General features: G+C 43.3%; 2 protein-coding genes across 4 annotated transcripts in view; one reads left to right on the top strand and one right to left on the bottom strand.

Annotated features, from left to right (window-relative positions):
* The window catches only part of LOC123383818 (ral guanine nucleotide dissociation stimulator-like), a 63,000-nt gene that overhangs the window by 20,072 nt on the left and 26,537 nt on the right, over nucleotides 1–16,391 (bottom strand). For all 3 annotated transcript variants that reach the window (XM_045052159.1, XM_045052164.1, XM_045052165.1), the window contains exon 2: nucleotides 12,689–12,882. The gene's annotated coding sequence lies outside the window, so the exon portion shown is untranslated. The remainder of the gene's footprint in view (nucleotides 1–12,688; nucleotides 12,883–16,391) is intronic.
* LOC123383819 (biliverdin reductase A-like) overlaps nucleotides 1–16,391 on the top strand; it is a 47,573-nt gene that overhangs the window by 11,095 nt on the left and 20,087 nt on the right. The window lies entirely within an intron of this gene.

Below are 16,391 nucleotides of genomic sequence, written 5' to 3'. Positions count from 1 at the left end.
CACTCAGATACCACCCTACGCCGGTCAGAGTGGCTAAAATGAACAAATCGGGAGACTATAGATGCTGGCAAGGATGTGGAGAAAGGGAACCCTCTTGCACCGTTGGTGGGAATGCAAACTGGTGCAGCCGCTCTGGAAAACAGTGTGGAGGTTCCTCAAACAATTAAAAATCGATCTACCCTACGACCCACAATACCACTGCTAGGAATTTACCCAAGGGATACAGGAGTGCTGATGCATAGGGGCACTTGTACCCCCATGTTTATAGCGGCACTTTCAACAATAGCCAAATTATGGAAAGAGCCCAAATGTCCATCAACTGACGAATGGATGGAGAAGTTGTAGCTTATATATACAATGGAATACTACTTGGCAATGAGAAAGAAGGAAATCTGGCCTTTTGTAGCAACGTGGATGGAGCTGCAGAGTGTTATGCCAAGTGAAATAAGTCAGGCAGAGAAAGACAGATACCATATGTTTTCACTCCTATATGGATCCTGAGAAATTCCACACAAGACCTGGGGTGAGGAGAAGGGGGAACACAAGTTACAGAGAGGGAAGGAGGCAAACCATCATTGAGACTCTTAAAAACTGAGAATAAACTGAGGGTTGATGGGGGGGTGGGAGGGAGGGGAGGGTGGGTGATGAGCATTGAGGAGGGCACCTGATGGGATGAGCACTGGGTGTTGTGTGGAAACCAATTTGACAATACACTTCATATTAAAAAAAAAAAAAGAATTAAGAAAAAGAAACAAAAGCTGGACTTGGCTGCAGCTCATAGTCTCCAGGTAGAATTCCTGAGGCTTACAGATTGTCATCCTCCTACAGGTCTGTCAAGGACTTTATTTAACGTTTTACCACTATAGCTTGGCCCCGGTTAGTGTCACTTTCCCTGATAGCCATAAACACTTCCCCAGATAGATGTTAGCAATTACCTCTCAAGCATATGGCCTACTGATACACATCAGAAGGGTTTCAAGACTGATGTTTTAATAGCCAGTAGTAAACAACCTTATCTTAGCAGCAGCTAGCTCCTCATGGTCCTGAAAGTGCTACTTCTAAATTCCTTAGAGACTTGCATTACCCTTAGCCCCCACTAAGTAGAAAGTATGGCATCAGTCACTTCTCACAAACACAAGTGCAGCTCTTCCTACCCATGGGTTCTAGCTCCATCCTGTAATAAGCACATTTTTGCACCAAAAATGGCTCAAAATTCTTTCTTGACTGTTTGCTCTCAGCCCACATCACACCAGCAATGCTACATATGAGCTCCTGGTGCATTGATCTGTTCCTTTGTTTACCTTGATTTTTGTTTATTTCTGCTCTACTCTTCATTATTCCCTTCCTTCTAATGGTTTTGGGTTTTGTTGTTCTTTTTCTAGCTCCTTTAGATGTAAGGTTACATTGTTTATGAGGGAGTTTTTCTTGCTTTGTGAGGAAGTGTGTTGCTATAAACTTCTATCTGAGAACACTTTTGTTGCATCCCAAAGATTTAGGACCTGTGTATTTTCATTCCCTCTCTCTCTCTCTCTCTCTCTCTCCATATATATATATATATATATATATATATATATATATATATATATATATGTATGTGTGTGTGTATGTGTGTGTGTGCATATATATATATATACATATATATATGCATATATATATATACATATATATATATATATAATCTATATCTATCTCTTAAATTTCCTCTCTTATTTCTTGGCTCACCTTTTAGCTCTTTGGTCACATGTTATTTAACCCCCATGTATTTTTGGTCTTTCCCGATTTTTTCTTGTGGCTGATTTCTACTTTCATAGCATTGTGATCAGAAAAGGTACGTTGTATGACTTCAATCTTCTTGAATTTGTTAAAATTTGTTTTGCGGCCTAAGATGTGATCTATTCCAGAGAATGTTCCATGGATGCTTGTGTACAGTGTACAGTGTGTATTCCATTGTTTTAACATGGAATGTTCTGCATATACGCATTAGATACATTTGGTCCAATGTGTCATTCAAATGCACCCTTTTCTTGATGATTTTCCTTTTGGATGTTCTGTGCATTGATGTAAGTGTGCTGTTAAAGTCCCCTACTGTTATTGTGTTCTTGTCAATGCTTCCATTATGCTTTCAATAGCTGCTTTATGTATTGGGTGCTCTCATGTTGGGTGCCAAATTATTTGCAATCACATCTTGTTGGACTGTACCCTCTATGATTATATAGTGCCCTTCTGTGTCTCTTGTTACAGTCTGTTTTAAAGTCTCTTTTGTTCAATGTAAATATTGTTGCTTCACTTACTTGTGACTTTCATTTGCATGTTAGATGTTTTTTCCTCCCTTCACTTTCAATCTGCGTGTGTCTCTAGATCTGAAATGAATCTCTTACAGGCAGCAAATGGATAAGTCTTATTTGTTTATCCATTCCATCACTCTATGTCCTTTGCTTGGAGTGTTTCGTCGTTTAGTCCACTTACATTCAAAATAATTCTTGATAGGCATGTAATTATTGCCATTTGGTTACTTCTTTTATGGTTCTTTTTGTAGTTCTTTGTTCCTTTATTCTCTTGCCTTTGCCTTTCATGGCTTGCTGGCTTTCTTTAGTGATATATTTGGATTCCTTTCTCTTTATTTTTTGTATATCTGTTACTGGTTTTTGATTTAAAGTTACCATTAGGTTTGTGTCTAGCAGTCTGCATATGGCAGTCTATAGTAAGTTATGGTCACTTAAACTTGAGCCCATTCTTTACTTCCCCAGCCCTCCAGGTGTATGATATCATGCTTTAATCCTTCTATTTTGTGAATCCCTTAATTTCTTTTTGTGTACATACTTCATTTTACTGCCTTTGTGCTTTCCACGTTCTTACTTCTGATCATGTTCTTTCCTTTCCACTCAGAGAATCCCCTTTAACATTTATTGTAAGGTTGGCTTAATGGTTATGAATTCCTTTAGCTTGTGTTTATCTGGGAAACTCTTTATGTCTCCTTCTATTCTGAATGATAGACTTCCTGGATACAGTATTCTAGGTTGCAGCTTTTTTTTTTTTCTCCTTTCAGAGCTTTGATTATATGATGAGTCTCCTCTGGCCTGCTATGTCTCTGCTGGAAAATCAGCTGATAGCTCTGTGGGGTTTCCCTCATATGTAACTGTCTTGCTTTCTTTTACTGCTCTAATAGTCTCTCTTTATCACTACAGTTTGCCCTTTCAATTACCATGTGTCTTGGTGTTGGAGCCTCTTTTTGTCCTAGACCTGGATTTCTGTTTCCTTCCCCAAATTTAGGCAGCTTTCAGCTTTGTTTTCTTCAATAAATTTTCGGACCCCTTTTGTCTCTTTTCCTTCTGGGACCCGTATCATGCAAATTTCATTACACTCTCTGGTGTCACGGAGTGCCATTATTTATTTTCATTTTTTAGTATTCTTGTTGCTCCTCTCGTTTTGCTTCTTTGTTTTCCATTACTCTGTGCTCCAGATCGCTTACCTGTTCTGACAACTGAAACTGTGTCCTTATGAAGGAGAAGTCCTGGGGTCCCCTGTAGTGCAATGTCCCCTCATCACCTGACCATGGTGCTTCAGGGTGTCTCATGTGTGTGGTGCATGCATCCTGCTGTTGTGGCTGAGCTGTTTTTGCCTTCAGTCCAGTCATCTGCAATGGCTCTCTTTGCCTGCTGTGGATAGGGTTTGGGCCCTGTGTTGTTGATGGGCCAGTGGGCTTGTGTTGAGTCTGACCTGGCATTTGTCAGAACCACAGTCACGCTGAATTCCAAAGTACTCTCTCCCTGTGTTGTCCTCTGAGAAGCCTTCATTGGTGGACAGGGCCTGAAGTCAGACAAAATGTCTGCCCCCAGTTGACTCCACTGCTGGGGCCACAGTGGAACATGGGTTGATGGTTATCTTGCCCTCTTCCCCAGGTGGGAGTCACTTTGGAGCTGTGTTGGACTTCGTGCATGCTGCATGCACACTGCTACGCTTGTGGCACCACTTTGGATGGACTCCTCCTGAGGGTGTGTTGGATGGGGCAGGTCTGCAGGAAAACACAGAGTGTGGCATGCAGGGTTAGCCAGGCTTGCACGAGTATGCTGTGGGAGCAGATCTCCGGCTGCTTGTAGAACTACCAGGGGTATCTCAGCAAGGGAATGCTGGTGTGGAGTGCTCCTTTAGGAAGCTCGGTGGAGAGTGCTTTGAATGTCACTGGTTTCCACAGGTGTTCGTGTGTTTAGCTGTGGGCGTGGGGTGGGCAGCGAGAAGGAAATGGCATCCACCAGCTCTTCTGTTCCTGGGTAAGTGTTCTATCCTCTGCTCCTCCAGCACATGTCCTGAGATTACTTAATAAATCTCTTTCCCATACACCCCAGGAATTTTTCAAACTTCTCCTCCTCCTCCTCCTCCTCCTCCTCCTCCTCCTCTTCCTTCTCCTCCTCCTCTTCCTTCTCCTTCTCCTCCTCCATCTCCTTCTTTTTAATTTGAGATGGGGGGGTACCGGAGGGGGAGAGACAACCTTAAAATTCTCAGATCATGACAGCCTAAATCAAGAGTCTGACACTCAACCGACTGAGCCACCCAAGTGCCCTCAAACTGCTACTTCTATGCTTTATCTCAGCGGTCTTGTTTGTTGTACTGTCTCTTCTTTAAGGACAAGGACTCAATTTTCCATCACCCTTCAGCTTTCCCAGAGCCAAGTTCACTGATTTTAAAGTTTCAGGTGTTCAGCCTCACTGATTGTAAAAAACTTGTGAAGTTAAGCCTCTCTGGGTTTCACAGCTAAATGTTATGGGGATTCATCATCCCAGTATGGATCCCTGTGCCTCAGGTGCCTGGGGTGGGATCTGCTCTTCTCCCTTTTTTCTGCCTGTGGGGTCCCTCCCTCCCATAGACAAATAGCAGACGATCTCACTCCTATGTGGAATTTAAGAAACAAAAGAAATGAAGAATGCAAAAAAAGAATAAACAGAGAGAGAGAGACAAACCAAGAAACAGATTCTTAACTACAGAGAATAAACTAATGGTTACCAGAGGGCAGGTGAGTGGGGCATGGGTGAAATAGGTAATGGGCAATAAAGAGTACACTTATCATGATGAGCACTGAGTAATGTATAGAATTGTTAAATCGCTATATTGTACACCTGAAACTAATATAGAACTGTATGTTAACTAAAATAAAAAACTTAAAACAATGAAAATATAAAAATAAGGAGAAAAGGCATACCATATGGAATAGTGACCCTTTCACATCTAGTAGGAAATGCATTTTTTTTTTTTAAGACTTACTAGGGTTGGGTCGCCTGGGTGGCTCAGTTGGTTAAGCGTCGGAGTTTGGCTCAGGTCATGATCTCACAGCTTGTGAGTTTGATCCCTGTGTGTGGGTCTGTGCTGACAGCTCAGAGCCTGGAGCCTACTTTGGATTCTGTGTCTCTCTCTGCCCCTCCCCTGCTCTCTCTCTCTGTCTCTCTCTCTCAAATGTAAATAAACATTAAAAAAAAAAAAAAAAGACCAAGCAGGGTTATCCTTGCAAAATCAATCTATGGAGTGTCAAAGCTACCACCATTGTTTTGCTTTTTAAAATCTGATTATAAAAATCTATGATTATTGACTAAATCCTTAACTCCAAACTTTCCCATTTCTCTCCCAATCTTGTCAATTTTTCATTCACTACTTCTCTTGCATCAGCCATGTTGGGGGGGAAGGAAGCTTTTTCTCTACTCTCTTAGGCTAATTCTTTGAGGACTTGCAAATTAAACTGAAATGGTAGGTTACCAGGGAAAAAAAAGATTTATTTCCTATGTAGAGGAGAACTTACGAAAAAGAGGAGCTAGCTTACTACATGATTACCATTAGAGGCTTACATATCTTAGTAGGAGAAAGGGAGTGGGGGAAAGAATTTCTGTGGGTAGAACCAAATAGGTTTGTTTATAAAAAGACAATGGATGAGGCACTTGGGTGGCTCAGTCAGTTAAGCATCCAACTTCAGCTCGGGTCATGATCTCACAGTTCGTGAGCCTGAGCCTGGAGCCTGCTTTGGATTCTTTGTCTCTGTCTCTCTCTGCCCTCCCCACTTTACGCTCTGTCTCTCTCACTCTCAAAAATAAATAAACATTAAAAAAATAAAAGGGCAGTGGAATTTTAGGAGAACAAATGGGAGATAAGGAAGTTTTTTCTTTTCATCATGATAAGTCTATTCTGTAATCTCCATCACCTTATTCCAACCATATCCCCTCCCACACACACTTCCCCTCCGGTAAACATCAGTTCATTCTCTGTTGTTAAGAGCCTGTTCTTGGTTGGTTTGTTTCTCTTTTTTCCCTTTATTTGTTTTTTTCCTTAAATTCCACAGGAGTGAGATCATACGGTATTTGTCTTTCTCTGACTGACTTATTTTGCTCAGCATTGTACTCTCTATCTCTATCCGTGTTGTTGCAAATGGCAGTATTTCATTCTTTTTCTGGCTAAGTAATATTCCATTTTACATATACCACTTCTTCTTTATCCATTCACCTGTCTGTGGATACTTGGACTGCTTCCGTATCTTAGCTCTTGTAAATAATACTGCAATAAACGTAGGGGTGCATGTATCCCTTTGAGTTAGTGCTTTTGTATTTTTCGAGTAAATACCCAGTGGTGTGATTCCTGCATTGTAGGGTAATTCTATTCTAATTTCTTGAAGGACCTCCATACTCTATTCCACGGTGACTCCACCCATTTGCATTCCCATCGACAGTGCACGAGGGTTCCTTTTTCTCTATATCCTCACAGACACTTGTTGTTTCTGGTGTTTTGGTTGAGGTAGGAAGAGTTTTGTTTCTGTGGGTGTGAGTGGTCTTTTCATACTATTTCATGGCCATGAAACGTTCCCAGAGAGGGGATTTATGATAGATTTATTCTCAATCTTCTTCCCATGAGTGGACGCACTCAGAAAATTTATGGCCTTTCCCAGCAGTTGCTGCTTTGAGTCACATCAGAGAAGCTCTGAGAAGATTCTTCTGTTGAATCTCCTATGTCTTTAGATCATAATAATCTCCACACCCACTCTGGGGTTCTGAGTGGTTTTCTGAGTCAGCCCCTCCCCTTTCCTTTCCTCCAACATCCTCACCTCAGTAACAGACTAGCCTCCTTACAAAGTCGACAAGTAAGGACCTTTAGGTGGTCACCCCGGCATAGACCTTAGATTCTCGTGTTGCCGTCTGTTTGCTTAAAAGTGGAAATTAGACAGCTGGAAATATGGAAGGTGTGGCAAGGCTAAGAGTAATTCCACTCTTATTTCTGTAAGGAATGACTCCTCCAGTCTTCCAGGGAAATCAACAAAGACTAAGCACATGAGAACAGGCAAAAGCTATGGACTCGGTGCCTGGGACAGCAAGGGAGTCTGCCGCGATCTCTCGTATTTGGCAGAGACTCCAAGTCAGGCAGAGGAATAGGAAAGCTTCAAGGCAGAAAAAAAAGGGAAGGCTTCTAGGATGCCCCGACTTAAGTGGAGGCTGTTGTCATGGAGAAACTGTAGGTGAGGTAACTAGAGGTGGGCCATACTATGGGACGGATTAGGGGACTATAAGTGGCTTTCTCCAGTTGATTCTAAATTGAAAGCGGGGACACAATGTATACAAGCTTCTGCCAGTCTGACTTCGAGATAGTAGCCTGGCCATTGTAGATAACAGGTTGGTTTCCTGAGCAAATAATTGCCACAGATTGCGGGTCCTATTTTGTCTTTGTATTCAAGTTCTACCACAGGTAGAGGGGAGCACAGGGCCTCACTGCACTGATCCTATTTGAAAGTGCCCAGGGCCCTGGCTGCTGGTAACTTAGGGCCTTCACTTAATAGTGCCATTCAGTTGTCCTGCCTCCCTTTAAGTCTCTGCTGCTGACAATTTGCCATAGAGGCCTGGCCTGCCTCTCCTATTCCCAGTGACACCTGCCATACCTCCTAAATGTGTCATGCAATTTAGTTTTCTTCCTGGCCAGTTACAACTTGACATCCGTTTGGTTCTTTATTCTAATTATCCATTACTCCCCCCTCACTGGATTGAAGTTTATACTTCAATCGAGAGGGTAAGCTACTATGTCTGTTTTGTTCACTGCTATGATCCCCAAGGACACAAGAATACTCAACTGAAAGAAGGTGTAGACACATATTGGTGGAATAAATGAAATGCATGTCCATCATTCAGGCAGACTCCATGCGAGGAGAGATGAGCTTTGCACGGGGGACTCCAGGTCGAGCCCAGTCGCTCGTGTATTTGCTTCCTGTGACAACCCAAAAGCCCAGGTTCTGGGATCTTCCCTCATCAGGGGCAGCTGAGTAGGCCTGGGGCATGTCTAGTCCTGTCCCAAACGACAGATCAGAGAATTTCTTGCAACTGCAAGTCGCATCCTCCTTGAGAGTTGTTGTACTAGAGTCGTCTTCACCTTGTTACTTTTTCAGAAATTTGTGCGCTCTCATGGTCTTTCCTTGGGGAAACAGCCTGGCCAGCCAGCCCTTACCCTATTACCAATTCCTGGAAGCAACCAGCCATCATCTAGAACCATGTAGAGGACACACAGGAGAGATACCAGGCTAGGAGGAAAGCATCGCAAAGTTTCACCTTTTTTGTTTTTAATTTTTCTTAATGTTTATTTATTTTTGAGAGAGACAGAGACAGAGCATGAGTGGAGGAGGGGCAGAGAGAGAGAGAGGGAGACACAGAACCCAAAGCAGGCTCCAGGCTTTAGCTGTGTCCCCCGCCTGTGCTTGGATCCCGGTGCCCGCGGGCGCGTGCCAAAGAGGGCGTGCCAGGCACGTGCGCGCTTCCAGGCGGGGGGCGGGGGGGGGGGTGGCAGAACGCAGAGAGGGCTGAGGTGTAAGTGCTCTAGGTACTGGCTCTGCGACCTCAAGCCGCCCGGATACCCCAACTCCCACCACCCCGGGCCGGCTGGGAGCTAAGGCCCTCCCTGCGTTCTCGACCGTCTCACGGGGGACATGCTGCTGACTGGCGACTGCCACGTGGTAGCGGGGCACACCCGCAGAGGACTCGGAGCCATGAATACCCTTCACTTGCTCCTTACGGTAGATGTCTTCTCACAATCCTGCATATTCTGCTTTGTGAATAGTTTGTACATTGTGTGTTGCTATTATTTATGATATCTTGGAGAAATCTAGATGGCTATGCTTATTACTTTCATTATACACATGGGAGGAGTATTTATGAGTGCATGGAGGGCCTACCGTTTGCCCAGAATCTGGTAGAGAACCCTGGCTATTGAAGATGCCCATTCGGTAGCAGAGAGCAGCTGACGTGACCTCTCCTAACAAATATAGTTTCTTTTTCAGTAGATGGTCAATCCCTAAGAAGCCATGATAGTACCTTTGTAGAATGAGTAGGCCTACGTTTTGAGTGGACGGTGGTTTTCTCCCCCTAGTTTATATACTTAAATCTTGTTTTAGAGTGGGGCTTGTTTGCTTTAGAGAGATTTTGGAAAACTAAATACCGTGCAAATGTCAGATACTACATACTTAGATTCTTTGTTCTCGACGGGTTTGAAAGCACTGCTTCTCCTTGGATGATAGATGATCATAGTAAAGTGAGTCATGTGTTGCAGAGAAGTAGGAAAGCTTGTTTCAGGGCACCCATTTAGAGATGGAATTCCTGGCTGGGTGTGAGATTCAGTGGACTATACGCTGATCTGGTCAGGCATTTTGATGCATTCAATCTCACTGACTTCATAAAGCCATCTTATAAATTCAGTAGGGAAGACAGACGATCTTGTGTTAGAAATAAGACAGCTGAGGTGCAGACTGACTGGCACCATGGCTGATAAGTGGCAGTCAGCTTGAGAACCCAGCTATGTTCTGATTCATCTTTCCTCAGTGGGATGAATCCACCCTTACCCCTTGATGCGGGTGTGTTTTCCTAGTGGACCCTAACACAAATGCCTTCCTTCTGCCTCTCCCCATACCACCCATCCATTTGCTCACAAAGTCACTTCTGAGAGCCTTTGTTGGTAGACATTCACTTGGCGGAACCGGCTCTCAATCCTGGGTGGTTTCTAGCAGGGATCTTCCTTTCCACCTCCGGCCTACGGTACCTGATCTTCAGTCCTACCATGAAGCTCTTGGATTGGTGTGCAAGCTGACTTTGACACCTGGGATTCAGGTAACAAGCATTTAGTGAAGGAAAGACTCGATGATGAAAGTTCCCAGAACTTCTTAGTCCTCATTCAGTGTGTTCAGCTGACTCATGAAATATGTCATTCTGTGTTCTTCCAATTATCCAGCTGTAAAAAGGAATAATACCCCATTCTAACTTTAGGGAAGTATTATCTGTGTGTATTATTATATAACATTTCTTATACAAGAAAGCTGTTGTAAAAGTCCAGCTACCAAAAATAAGGAAGAAGTTACCTGGATGTTTGCAAATGTCAAAAGCTTAAACTAGCTTCAAGTAGCGGTAAACGAAACTATGTTTTAATGGTAAATAGCTCAGCTTCAAAAGTCTTTATCTCTTCTGCTTCAGGAAGTGTGGCCACAAAATGTTCTGTTTGGTAAAGATTATTTTTATTTATTTTGAGAGAGAGAGAGAGAGAGAGAATGAATGTGCACAAGCAAGGGAGGGCAGAAAGAGAGAGAGAGAGAATCCCAAGCAGGCCCCACACTGTCAGCACGGAGCCCAACACGGGACTCAATTTCAGGAACTGTGAGATGATGACGTGTGCTGAGATCAAGAGTCGGTTGCTTAACCGACTGAGCCACCCAGGTGCCCCCACAATAACATTTTCTGAAGAGAATCTTTTCTAAAGGAACAAATGGAGGTTGATACTTTTCAAACTAGGTTTTATTTGACTAGCTTAATGAAAAATGGTAAAAAGGTGATTAGCAAATAACTGTGAACAAAAGTAATGACCAAGGAGGCTCCAGTGAGGTTACTGAAGATCTCAGCAAAAACACCAGAAATAACATTTTGAGATCAGAGGGAGAATGGGATGGAAATAGTGTCCTAACATCTGAGGGCATTGGGAGGGTGTGAAGAGGAGTGTGTTCTCCTCACAAGTTTCTTGTGAAGCTCTTCTAACTTCCCAGCTGTTTGCTGTGTCTGCTTCCTTCCGGCAAAAAAGTGATGTGTGCGTGCAGTGCCCTGATAGTCCTTAGTCGATTTTTGTGGTCTGAGAAGAGTAGATTTTTTACAAATTCTTTTTAACTTAACCTTATTTTTCTCAACGTGAAAGAATTTTACATGATTCCAAAGTCAAACTGTGAATAAAAAAGTATGCACAGAGAAATGTGCCATCACTCTCTCTCCCATCTCCTAACGCAGCCCCCATGGGGTAAGCGTTCTCATTAGTTTTTACTGTACCTTTCCTGTAATTCGTTTAGTAAGAAATTAACCAAATGTAGAATTTTCCTTTTCCGTAACAAGGAGCATAGTGGATGCACACTTTTGCCTATTGTCTTTTGAGTAACACTGCATCTTAGAAATCATTTCATACTGTTCCCGAGAGACCTCGGGACAAGAGACGTCTTGTTGGCCACGTCGTGTACATTTCTCGTCGTGTATTTTACCAGCCTGCTGTATGTGTGTCATTGCCGAGATTTTGCTATTAGAAATAATGCCATGATCAATAAGCCTTTGCATATTATGTTTCATATTTGGAGAGAGATAGTCAGTGGTTAAAGAGAAATACATTCATCGTTTTCCAGGCACTGCTAGATTTCCTTCCCAATCGTCATGTCTGATAGTGCCTGGGAGCTGTTCTGTACGTAATAGTTTGGTGCTTTTCGATACCCTGTCGTAGTTCTGAAGTTTCACACGTACCGCCATAGGTCCCATACACACATCTGTGCATGTCACATGCCCCACCACACGGGCAGCTGAGTGTCGAGAGCAGAGAGAGCCTCCTTTCACAGAGTCTGTCAGGCTTAGAGAGAGAGCTGGGAGCAGGATCCTGATGTCTTGGTCTGGATCTCTCTCTGCCACCCTGTAGTCATGGGGCAGGATGGGGAGAGCTGAGTGTCAAGTACTAAGAAAGTGTGCCTGTCTCCAATAGTGATGGAGAATAAAGAAGGAATATTGAACATGCCACCTGGAAGAACGCCCTGGTTGCTCAGCTTATAATGGAGGACTCTAGTGAAATAAATTGTAGTTTAGGGCAGACACTTGAAATTTCTCTTTCTTGCCAAAATAAATTAATTTGTTCAGCTGTCTGAATTTCCTTTCTTAAACTGGACAGGAACTAACAGAGTCTAAATTAAACTCATTTTCCATTCATACAGCTGGGTCACTTTGGGCTGCCCGAGTGTGCTTCTGGGTGTCCTAAAGCACATTTAAACCACCACCCCCCACCCCCAGTGTTTAAAGTAACACCGTCGAGTTAATTACAAAGCGAATGAATGGCTGTGACCGGGGCCAGCACCTGCCCTGGGGAACGTTCTGTTAATATTTGTTCATGTTTCTTTTTTATGGAGAGGGAGTGAGATGGCAGGAGGGCCACCTGATACATATCTGCACCTTCCCTTTACCCACCTCCTCATTTCCCAACTCAAACCACATTCTTTCCCCTGAGGCTAACATCTATATCCAACTCTGTTTCCATTTTCCCCTCCATCTGCTAAGCTTTTCTGCACCAAGGTCCTCTAGGTTAAGGTCTAAGAGGTTTACACTCCACAAAGAGGCAATTAAAATACATGAGCTAGGAGGTACTCAAAATGGTTTGCCCAGGTCTGGCACTTAACTCTTACCTGAGGGAACAGTCAGCATCCTGTTCTCAGACATCAATCACCTGAGCCTCTTCATGTATGGTGGGTGTTCAAATGGCAAAGGAAGAGAGGAGGGAAACAAGCAGAGATCATGTGGTACTTTCAGGAACCTGCCGCATCCAGGTTAGTCGCTGACTAGACTGCCAAGTCTTCATCCCCTCAGAGCCACTGTGCATCTGTTAAGAAATCAACACGCCAGAGGGCCTGCTTAGAGCCAAGCTCACAATCTGTTGATCCAGCCAACACAAAGAGTTAAGGTTCAAGTGGGGGACTTTCCCATGGCCTCCCACAACACTAAGGCACTTCTCCTTTAACAAGTGAATCAACTGAGTCAATGAGAGCTTCAGTAATTTCCTCAAAGACTCCCAGCCAAGGCACACAAAGTGGAGATTCTACAACACATGGTCATGTCATCATCTGCTAACATCCATATGTTCATTTCCCCTCAAAATCCATATGTTGGAATCCTGATGCCTGATGTGATGGTATTAGCGGGTGGGCCTCTGGAAGTTGATTAGACCATAAGGTCCTCATGAATGGGATTAGTGCTCTTGTAAAAGAGACGCCACAGAGACCCCTTGCTCCTTCTACCAAGTGAGGACACAGCCCTAAGGTGTTTGGCTATGAATCAAGAAGATGGCCCTCGTAGGACTCAACCATGCTGGGGCCTTGATCTTAGACTTCCTGGCCCTCAGAGCCATAAGAAAGAAATTTCTGTGTTCGATTCTGTTAGAGCAGGCCGAAGGGACTGAGACACCACCCAAACAGATGTTGACAAGTTTAACTAGATGAGATAAAGAATGCTAATGTGAAATAGAATTACAATAAATACATTGACCTCAATTTCAGGGTTTTTTTTTTAACGTTTTATTTTTGAGAGAGACAGACAGATGGACAGAGCACGAACAGGGGAGGGGCAGAGAGAGAGGGAGACACAGAATCTGAAGCATGCTCCAGGCCCAGCACAGTACCCAACTCGGTTGCTCCAACACACAAACCGCAAGATCACCACCTGAGCCAAGGTCAAACACTCAACGGACTGAACCACCTAGGTACCCCATTTACAGTTTGAAAAATATATACATTACATTACACATCTCCACAACTGTTGTGAGGATTTGTGGGTTACCAGGAGCCCTTGTCAAAAGATTTTAATGCCACTGAAAACTCAATGTGACTCTCTTGGCTTATCTTATCTGCATATGACAAGGTCCACAGGAGGGTTCTGATAGAGCCAGTCAGATCACGCCTATAGAACAGAGTGTCCTGAATGTTCAAGTAAGACATAATGGGAAGACATAGGAGGCAAGCCAAAGGCTTCATGACAAAATATACTTACCGCTGAACTCATTCTTTCTTAGTAGTGTACCAACAACCCAGCCCACTTAACGGAAAGCAGCTCTAGAATCAATCTTTGGCAACAGGATCATAGGAGAGTACACCACAAATACCACACAAATGGACAGCAAAACGATCTCGCAGATCTCACGAAGATGCACTACCCCATGAAGCCTATGAAAGGGACAAAGATTCTGGCAGTTCAGCCATAATAATGACCCAATCCATGCTGAAAGGAGAATGGTAGCAAGAAAAAAGACCGAGAGAAGCTAAAAGAGGGCAATGAAGCTAGAGGGTTCGTTACTAGAGCCATTAATTATGTAAATATATATACATATACATACGTATATGTATATGTATATATATGGAAAAGTAAGACAGTACCTAGAGGCGCAATCAAGACATAGGCAAATCAGACCCCAGAAGTGCTCTGCTGATGACCATAAAATTGCCCAGATGCTTCTAGTGTCTTCAGAATAGTTGTTTGGCTTTGTTTTCAAGACATGGCTTTGTTCCCTCCAAAGGCTGATTTGGATTGCACAAATCTCATCCAAGGTGCAGTCGTGGAGGAACTCAAGGGAAGAATGAGGTGTGCCTGGAACCCTGTTCACCTCCTGCTGTCAACTCTCAGCTGGGCCTAAAGGGGAAGGTGGGATGGTATCCTTTGGACCTGCCCTTGCCTCAATCCTGGGACCCTTGTGCACCTCCCCCAAGAGGCTACGAGGGGCACCGTGGTCCTGCTCTCGGAACCCACAGTGTAGAAGCAGGAACCCAGATGTTCAGTGCGTGGAGATTTTGCAGGCAGGTGTCATCCTGAATGCCCAGGGCTTCCTGACTCTTGGTCACCCTTCCCCCAACAGTGGCCTAAAGCCTGTCGTGCCCAGGCCTGTGGGGGAAGGGTCGGGGGGCAGGTGGCCATGAATGCTGAGCTCCCCAGGATCTGATCAAACAGGGAGAAAAATGAGTGCTTCTCTTGCTGGTGCAAAGTTTTCCCTCATCTTCCCCTCACGCTGACACAGCCTTTCCTGTGTTGGCCTGTGTGAAAGACAATCTCAAGGTGGAGCCTTGTGAGGCTGCAGCTGATTTGCGCCAGGTGCAGGTGATTTGCATGAAAATCACCAAAGAAAGCACCTTGTGCTTATCACCAGTGTAGACTGGTCAGACTTTATTGAAACTCTTGTAGCACTCTGTAGCACTGGGATGTGCTGCTGAAGGACAGAGCCCATCGCCACAGCAGCTAAGCAGTGCCTAGAACTGAGTAGACCTTCAGGAGGTGTTTGAATGAGGAGATAGAGAATTACTGCTGTGAGTAAGAGGAGCTTTGAGGCCATCACCTTTGTATATTATTTTCTTATAGCACAGATATCCATGGACAAAGAACAAGACACCAAAGCATACACCATAGATTTCTTGCTAACTGCAAAGGAAAGAAAAAAAAAAGTGCCTTTACAATGAAGAGCTCTGGTGTTTTCATCCTAACCGAATGATTGCTGATATGGGTCAGTCTGATGATACATATCATCTGATGTGATGTACACAGTGTCAATCATATAATTGAGACTTACAGGACATGCAAGGATAAAGGAGCAAATTAAATGACACTGTAAAAAATCAAGCAAACTAGAATGTGGAACATGCTACAAAATAACAGGCTAAATTTTCTCAGAAAGGTAATATCCTGCACATAGTGACTTCCTTCCAAAGTGTAAATATAGAAAGGAGGGGAAAAGAGTACACTTTACACTAGAGAAACCAAACACTACCTTAGCTAGTTGATCAAAAGTAACATCAACAGTGGTAAGTTATGATAATAGGATGTATTCTTGATATGATATGATGAGAATGGTTCATTACCTCTGTAGTTTTCCTCCCCTAACCATAACCCCAGTGTGATCATGAGAATAACATCAGAAAAATCCCAGTTGAGGGGCATTCTACAAAATTCCTGGCCAATACTCTTCAGAACTGTCAAAGTCATTAAAAAACAAAGGAAGTTTAAGAAACTTTCTAACAACTAAATGTGATGTGGTATCTGGAAACAGAAAAAGCACATCAGGTGTAAACTAAGGAAATCTGAACAAAGTATGGACTTTAGTTAATTAAAAATAATAAGCTTAGTTTTTTAAAAACTAAGGATAAGTGTTATATTAGAGCCTTGGTATTATCTCCATTAGCAAGCACAATCTGGGTGGATATGTTTAGATCATTAATGGCTTTTAAAAAGGAAAACGTTCTTAGCAATGAAACTGACATTTTTTTCTCTAGGCAAGTATTTATAACTCAGAGCGTTCATTAAGCAGTTTTTACATAATAGTTATTATGTATGAGATACCGTACTTATTAACAG

This window comes from Felis catus, chromosome A2 (assembly GCF_018350175.1).
Source record: "Felis catus isolate Fca126 chromosome A2, F.catus_Fca126_mat1.0, whole genome shotgun sequence".
NCBI classification, from domain to species: domain Eukaryota; kingdom Metazoa; phylum Chordata; class Mammalia; order Carnivora; family Felidae; genus Felis; species Felis catus.
This window is presented reverse-complemented; position numbering and strand designations above follow the sequence as displayed.